The following is an 8934-nucleotide window of genomic DNA, read 5'->3' on the forward strand; positions in this document are numbered from 1 at the left end:
ACCATATTTTCAGCCTTACACTTTTTCTTCATTGCACTTTTCGCCTTCAGATCTCACTTTGCAAACAATCTTGAAGGGATTGACAACCCCTTTAAAGCGTTGGGTGCAAGCTCTTTTGTGTTTGCGCAGGTACTCTGGACTTGATGAGATTATCCTACTGGATTGATACCTTGGTTCTCAAATTGAGGGAAATACTTACTGCTCCTGTGCTGCATCACCCTTTCCTATTCAAGGGAAAAACCAACGCAAGCCCAATCTCCGTTAATGTGTCAATTTCTGGCGCTATTGTCTGTTGCCATAGCAGAATAATTTCTGGCGCCGTTGTCGGGGAGGATCAAGTCAAGAACTCATCCAAGTAAGTGTCGCAGACTCATCTCTTGCATTTACTTTGTTTGCCAGTTGCCTCTCGTTTTCCTCTGCCCCACTTCACCAATTTTCCTTTTTGGTTCGCTTTTTTGTTCGCCCTTGCCTCCACTTTCTTTCTGTTTGCTTGTGTGCTATGTGCCTTCAATATGCTTGCATCTTCGCTTGCTTAAAATCTTTTGATATGGATCCTCATCCACTTGCTAGTCTCTTTAAGAGATCCAATTATGTTGATCCAATTGCTAGTGAGTTGAGTGCACTTGACTATGTTTATGGAGTTTTGCTTGAGATGCGTGAATCCGAAAATCGTGATAAAGAAATTTATGAAGTGGTTCACGAGGGCTCCTTGAATGAAAAGCATGATTGCAATGATTTCACTATAAATTGTATTAGTGATAATCATGCTAAAAATATGCAAAACTCTAAGCTTGGAGATGCTAGTTTTGCTATGTCCACTACTTGTTGCTATAATCATGATTGGGGTGATGATTTTTCTTATGATCTTGAAAATTTGTTTAAGCCTGATGATGAATATGATGTTTGCAATAATATTGAAAGTGAGTTTGGAGAAGTCATGACTTTAGTTGATGATAATCCCACTATTTTTGAAGAGCGTCAACTTTGCATGTATGTGGATCATGAAAAGAATATCCTTTGTGATAGCAATATTGTTGAATTTGATTATGATCCCACATGTAATTTCTATGAGAGAGGAAAATATTGTGGTAGAAACTTTCATGTTACCATATCACCTCTCGTTATGTTAAGATTGACATTGTCCCTTTCTTCTTCCTTGCATATGGTAACTATTGGTTGTCTTGACAATCTGTTTTCCTATAAAATGCCTATGCATAGGAAGTATGTTAGACTTAGATATGTCTGTCACATGTTTCATGATGCTCTCGTTGTGCTTCAATTCTTGCCTTTTGTGTGAGCATCATTGAATTATCAATGCCTAGCTAAGGGCGTTAAACAATAGCGCTTGTTGGGAGGCAACCCAATGAATTTATCTTTTTCTTTCAGTTTTGTTGCGTCCACACCATCATAATTATGTTGTGATTGTGTTTTTTGTGTTTCTTTTTGTGTTTGAGTCAAGCAAAACCTTTATGACTAGTCTTGGTGTTGGTTTTTTGATCCTGCTGGAAAAAGACAGAAACTTTTTGCTCACGAGATGATTTTTCGTTTTTATTCAGAAAGAGATTTTGAGTTGATTCTTTTTGCTGCTGGTTGATATGCCTTTTTCCCAGGCAGTCGCAATTTTTCAGATTTTTTGAGGTACCAGAAGTATACGAAGTATACAGATTCCTACAGACTGGTCTCTTTCTGACAGATTCTGTTTTTGTTGAGTTGGTTGCTTGTTTTGATGAAACTATGGTTAGTATCGGGGGGTACTAGCCATGGAAAAGTGAGAATACAACAGCCCAACACCAATATAGATAGAATTTAAGTTTGCTACAGTACAAAAATAGGTGGTTGTCTGTTTTCTTGTGCTAATGTTATCAAGAGTTTCTGTTTAAGTTTTCTGTTGTGAAGTTTTCAAGTTTTGGGTGATGTTCTCATGGACAAAGATATAAGGAGTGGAAAGAGCTCAAGCTTGGGGATTCCCAAGGCATCCCAAGCCGAATTCAAGGACACCAAAAAGCCTAAGCTTGGGGATGCCCCGGGAAGGCATCCCCTCTTTCGTCTTCAATCCATCGGTAACATTAGTTGGAGCTATATTTTTATTCACCACATGATATGTGTTTTGCTTGGAGCGTCTTGTATCGTAGGAGTCTTCGCTTTTTGTTGTGTCACAATCATCCTTGATGCACACATTTTTGAGAGAGAGAGACATGCACTCATCGTGATTTTGCTAGAATTCTCATAGTGCTTCACTTATATCTTTTGAGCTAGATACTTTTACTCTATGTGCCTCACTTATATCATTTAGAGCATGGCGGTGCGTGACTTGGTAGTTGGCTTATGCTATGAAAATAGTCCCAAAGGTGATAGGTACCCAAAGAGGATGCAAAAACCTCCATCTTCATGTGCATTGAGTAGAAAGAGAAGTCTTGATTCCTCTCAATTAGTTTTGAGACGTGGATTCCGTAATATTAAGAGCTATGTTAGTAGGGTGTTGTGAATCTAGAGATACTTGTGTGTTGAAGTTAGTGATTCCCATAGCATGCACGTATGGTGAACCTCTATGTTAGGAAGTTGGAGCATAATTGATCTATTGATTGTCATCCTTTGTGTTGAGGTCGGGATCGCGCGATGGTTAACACCTACCAACCCTTCCCCTCGGAGGATGCGTTTAGCACTTTGTTTTGATTACTAATAAAAACTTTCGCAACAAGTATGTGAGTTCTTCATGACTAATGTGAGTCCATGGTATAGATACACTTTCACCTTCCACCATTGCTAGCCTTTCTAGTGCTGCACAATTTTCTCCGGTGCACAAACCCACCATATGCCTTCCTCAAAACAGCCACCATACCTACCTACTATGGAATTTTCGAAGCCATTCCGAGATATATTGCCATGCAACTCCCACCGTTCCGTCTCATGACTTGTGCCGTCACTCTCACATTGCCATCGCATGATCGTAAGATAGCTAGCGAGATGTTTTCAATGTCATACGCCATGCTTGATCGTTGCACATCCCGGTACACTTCCAGAGGCATTCCCTATAGGGTCATCATCGTTCTAAGCTTTGAGCTGTGAGTAAATAAAAGTGTGATGATCATCATTAGAGCATTGTCCCATGTGAGGAAATAAAAAGAAGAGGCCAAAGAGCCCCAAAAAATAAAAATAAAAAAGAGAAAAGAGAAAAAAAGAGAAGAGGCCTAAGAGCCCAAATGAAAAAAGAGAAAAAGAGAGAAGGGACAATGCTACTATCTTTTCCACACTTGTGCTTCATAATAGCACCATGTTCTTCATGATTGAGAGCTTCTTGCTTTGTCACTAACATATGCTAGTGGGAATCTTCATTATATACCTTGGCTTGTATATTCCAATGATGGACTTCCTCAAAAGTGCCCTAGGTCTTTTTGAGCAAGCAAGTTGGATGCACACCCACTAGTTCTCCTTTTGAGCTTTCACATAGTTATAGCTCTAGTGCATCTCTTGTATGGCAATCCCTACTCATTCACATTGATATCTATTAATGTGCATCTCCATAGCCCTTTGATACTCCGAGTCAATGTGACCATCTCCTCCTTTTTGTCTCACAACCACCACCACACTCTATTCCACCTATAGTGCTATATCCATGGCTCACGCTCATGTATTGCGTGATAGTTAGAAAAAGTTTGAGAAAGTAAGAGTGCGAAAACAAGTACTTGGCCAATACCGGGGTTGTGCATGATTTACATTAGTTGTGTGAGGATGATGGAGCATAGCCAGACTATATGATTTTGTAGGGATAACTTTCCTTGGCCTTGTCATTTTGAAAGTTCATGATTACCTTGCTAGTTTGCTTGAAGTATTATTGTTTTCATGTCAATAGCAAACTATTGTTTTGAATCTTGCGGTTCTGAACATTCATGTCACGTGAAAGAACTTGCAAAGGACAACTATGCTAGGTAGCATTCCTAATCAAAAATTCATTCTTTATCACTTCCCTACTCGAGGACGAGCAGGAGTTAAGCTTGGGGATGCTTGATACGTCTCGAACGTATCTATAATTTTTGATGGTTTCATGCTATTATCTTGTCAAACTTTGGATGTTTTGCATGCCTTTTATATATTTTTTGGGACTAACTTATTAACTTAGTGCCAAGAGTCAGTTCCTGTTTTTTCCATGTTTTTGACCCCTTTCAGAGGAGGATTTTGAACGGAGTCCAAACGGAATGAAACTGCCAAAAAGATTTTTTCCGGAACAGAAAAAGATGGGAGAGCCGGAGAATCAGGTCATGAGGCCACCAGGGACCCCACAAGCCCACACGGCGCGGCCAGGGGGGCCCGTGGCCCCCTGACTTGTGGGCTCCCAGAGGCTCCATTGCCCTAGGTTTTGCGCCTATATATTCCCTAAAAATCCATAAAAAATCAGGAGATCATCGAAAGTACTTTTCCGCCGCCGCAAGATTCTGTCTCCGCAAGATCCCATCTGGGGCACGTTATGGTGCCCTGTCGAAGGGGGGATTCGGACACGAAGGGCTTCTTCATCAACACCATGACCTCTCCGATGATGTGTGAGTAGTTCACCATAGACCTACGGGTCCATATCTAGTAACTAGATGGCTTCTTCTCTCTCTTGGATCTTCAATACAATATTCTCCATGGTCTTCATGGAGATCTATCCGATGTAATCTTCTTTTGCGGTGTGTTTGTCGAGATCCGATGAATTGTGGATTTATGTTCAGATTATCTATGAATCTTATTTGAGTTTCTTCTGATCTCTCTTATGCATGATTTCATATCCTTGTAATTCTCTTCGAGTTGTGGGTTTTGTTTGGCCAACTAGATCTATGATTCTTGCAATGGGAGAAGTGCTTGGTTTTGGGTTCATACCGTGCGGTGACCTCACCCAGTGACAGAAGGGGTAGCGAGGCGCGCATCGTGTTGTTGCCATCAAGGGTAAAAAGATGGGGTTTTCATCATTGGTTTGAGATTATCCCTCTACATCATGTCATCTTGCTTAAGGCGTTACTCTGTTCGTCATGAACTCAATACACTAGATGCATGCTGGATAGGGGTCGACGTGTGGAGTAATAGTAGTAGATGCAGAAAGTATCGGTCTAATTGTCTCAGACGTGATGCCTATATGTATGATCATTGCCTTAGATATCGTCACGACTTTGCGCGGTTCTATCAATTGCTCGACAGTAATTTGTTCACCCACCGTAATACTTGCTATTTTGAGAGAAGCCTCTAGTTAACATTATGGCCCCCGGGTCTACTCCACACCATATTTTCAGCCTTACACTTTTTCTTCCTAGCACTTTTTGCCTTCAGATCTCAGTTTGCAAACAATCTTGAAGGGATTGACAACCCCTTTAAAGCGCTCGGTGCAAGCTCTTTTGTGTTTCCGTAGGTACTCTGGACTTGACGAGATTCTCCTACTGGATTGATACCTTGGTTCTCAAACTGAGGGAAATTCTTACTGCTCCTGTGCTGCATCACCCTTTCCTCTTCAAAGGAAAAACCAGCGCAAGCCTAGTCCCTTTTCTGCTACTTCTCAAACAACAGCGCCAGAAATTGACACGTTGACGGAGACTAGGCTTGCGTTGGGTTTTCCCTTGAAGAGGAAAGGGTGATGCAGCACAAGAGCAGTAAGAATTTCCCTCAGTTTGAGAACGAAGGTATCAATCCAGTAGGAGAATCTCGCCAAGTCCAGAGTACCTGCGGAAACACAAAAGAGCTTGCACCCAACGCTTTAAAGGGGTCGTCAATCCCTTCAAGATTGTTTGCAAAGTGAGATCTCAAGGCGAAAAGTGCAACGATGAAAAAGGGTAAGGCTGAAAATATAGTGTGGAGTAGACCCGGGGGCCAAAGTGTTCACTAGAGGCTTCTCTCAAAATAGCAAATATCACGGTGGGTGAACAAATAACTATCGAGCAATTGATAGAACCACGCAAAGTCATGACGATATCAAAGGCAATGATCATACATATAGGCATCACGTCCGAGACAAGTAGACCGATACATTCTGCATCTACTACTATTACTCCACACATGGATCGCTAACCAGCATGCATCTAGTGTATTTAGTTCATGACGAACAAAGTAACGCCTTAAGCAAGATGACATGATGTAGAGGGATAATCTCAAACCAATGATGAAAACCACATCTTTTTACCCTTGATGGCAACAACACGATGCGTGCCTCGCTACCACTTCTGTCACTGGGTGAGGTCACCGCACGGTATGAACCCAAAACCAAGCACTTCTCCCATTGCAAGAATCATAGATCAAGCTGGCCAAACAAAACCCACAACTCGAAGAGAATTACAAGGATATGAAATCATGCATATAAGAGATCAGAAGAAACTCAAATAAGATTCATAGATAATCTGATCATAAATCCACAATTCATCGGATCTCGACAAACACACTGCAAAAGAAGATTACATCGAATAGATCTCCATGAAGATCATGGAGAACTTTGTATTGAAGATCCAAGAGAGAGAGAGAAAGCCATCTAGTTACTAGCTATGGACCCGTAGGTCTATGGTGAACTACTCACGCATCATCGGAGAGGTCATGGTGTTGATAAAGAAGGCCTCCGTATCCGAATCCCCCCTCCGGTAGGGCACCATAACGTGCCCCAGATGGGATCTTGCGGAGACAGAAGCTTGCGGCGGCAGAAAAGTACTTTCGATGATCTCCTGATTTTTTTCTGGAACTTTTGAGAATATATAGGCGAAAGACCTAGGGCAAAGGTGGCTCAGGGATCCCACAAGCCTGGGAGGCACGCCCCCCCCCCATGGCCGCGGCTAGGGGGCTTGTGGGGTCCCTGGTAGCCCCCTGCCTTGGTTCTCAAGTCCCCCGATCGTCTTCTGTTTCGGAAAAAAATATTTCTGGAAGTTTCGTTCCGTTTGGACTCGATTTAAAATCCTCCTCTGAAAAGGGTCAAAAACACGGAAAAAACAGTAACTAGCACTTGGCACTGAGTTAATAAGTTAGTCCCAAAAAATATATAAAAGGCATGCAAAATATCCAAAGTTTGACAAGATAATAGCATGAAACCATCAAAAATTATAGATACGTTGAAGATGTATCAGGAAGTGCCTCTATTTGCGTTGCTGCATAGGATCTGCATAGTTTTGGTCCCGTATGGTTTTAAATCTACATCATAGTGGTTAGATCCATGTCTTGTTCCTGCAGATCTGTAACCACGCGGTACTACCGCCCTGCCCCGAGCGTTACTACCGCCCTGACTGAGCGATACTACCGCTCGTGGAGCGGTATTACCACCCTGCCCGAAGCGGTACTACCGCTCGCGCACGCTTTGCTGTCTATGCTTGCTTGTACTTGGTTTCATTTGTGTTTTCTCCTATGTTCTGGATGTTGCCATGACTTCTGTTGTCGTTTTCGCATGTTTGTCTTGCGTGCGTCAGGTGGTGGCTCCCGTCGTTCCAACCCAGTTCGCAACACCGAGTCCAAGAGGTACCACAACACTAAAGAACCGTAAGGTTCCAATCCTGCGAAGCGCAACTTCAAGAAGATTGCATCAAAGGACAAGGAATCCACCATTTACTATGACACTATGCCTCTCAAGGAGTTTGCGCAGCGCCAAAAGAAAAATCCTTATGTCACTGAGAGGGCCCAGTTCAGGTGCGGTGACATGTTTTGGTCCAAGCACCAGCTCATGATCTATCAAGATGTCGTCCTGACTAAGAAGAAGAAATTTGTTCCAGTACACTGTGACTTCGATCCAGAGGTAGTGGCTCAATTGTATGTCTCTGTCTACTTCCATAATGATGAGAATCTCTCGTTGACCTGGATGACTCATGGCGAGAAGATGACTGGCTCTTGGGCTGAGTTCATGAAGCTTCTGAAGATCGATTTCCTCGGTTGCATAACCCTGTTGGACTGCGCCCTCATCGAAACCATGATACCACCGCCGAGGACAAGTTGATGCATTTCTATGTCAGGAAGGGTGTGCTCATTCCCTTCTGGGATATCATGCATCAGGTCTTCCGCAACACTCTGTTCCCTCGGGTTGGTAACAAAGACGAAGTTCATTCCTATCTGGTGGACATGCTCTTGATGTGTCAGGAAGGACGAACACAGTCCAATGGGCCACTCGATGTCCCCAATGTAATGTTTTGCTAGCTTCAGATGGCCATCTACAACCGTAGGGTTCCCATCTATGGGCCTTACTTGTTCTACTACATCAAGACTAAATGGGGTGAGTCATTTCCAGGCAGGGCCTTTCCTGCACCCATCGAATTCTTCAGCCATGATCCCATCAAACTGCGCCAGAAAGAGAAATGGGCCAACACCTCCACTTCAAGTTCTACTGATCACATGGATATTGGGGAGGAGACTGCTGCTGCTGGGACTGAGGGCGGCCCTGCTTCACAGACCCGTTCTTCTGCTGAGCCATCTTGGGCCAAGAAGCTGAAGGAACAGATGGGGTCCCTGAAGAACCAGATGAGTGTTGGAAATATGCCCTAGAGGCAATGATAAAATAGTTATTATTATATTTCTTGTTTCAAGATAATCGTTTATTATCCATGCTATAATTGTATTGAATGAAAACATAGATACATGTGTTGATACATAGACAAAACAATGTCCCTAGCAAGCCTCTAGTTGGCTAGCTAGTTGATCAAGGATGGTTAAGGTTTTCTGACCATACGAAAGTGTTGTCACTTGATAACTGCATCACATCATTAGGAGAATCATGTGACGGACAACACCCAAATTATAAACATAGCATGTGATCGTGTCATTTTGTTGCTATTGTTTTCTGCGTGTCAAGTATTCATTCCTATGACCATGAGATCATGTAACTCACTAACATCGGAGGAATACCTTGTGTGTATCAAACGTCACAACGTTACTGGGTGACTATAAAGGTGCTCTACAGGTATCTCCAAAGGTGTTTGTTGAGTTAGCATGGATCAAGACTGGGATTTTTCA

Source organism: Hordeum vulgare, chromosome 1H (genome assembly GCF_904849725.1).
Source record: "Hordeum vulgare subsp. vulgare chromosome 1H, MorexV3_pseudomolecules_assembly, whole genome shotgun sequence".
Lineage (NCBI taxonomy): Eukaryota > Viridiplantae > Streptophyta > Magnoliopsida > Poales > Poaceae > Hordeum > Hordeum vulgare.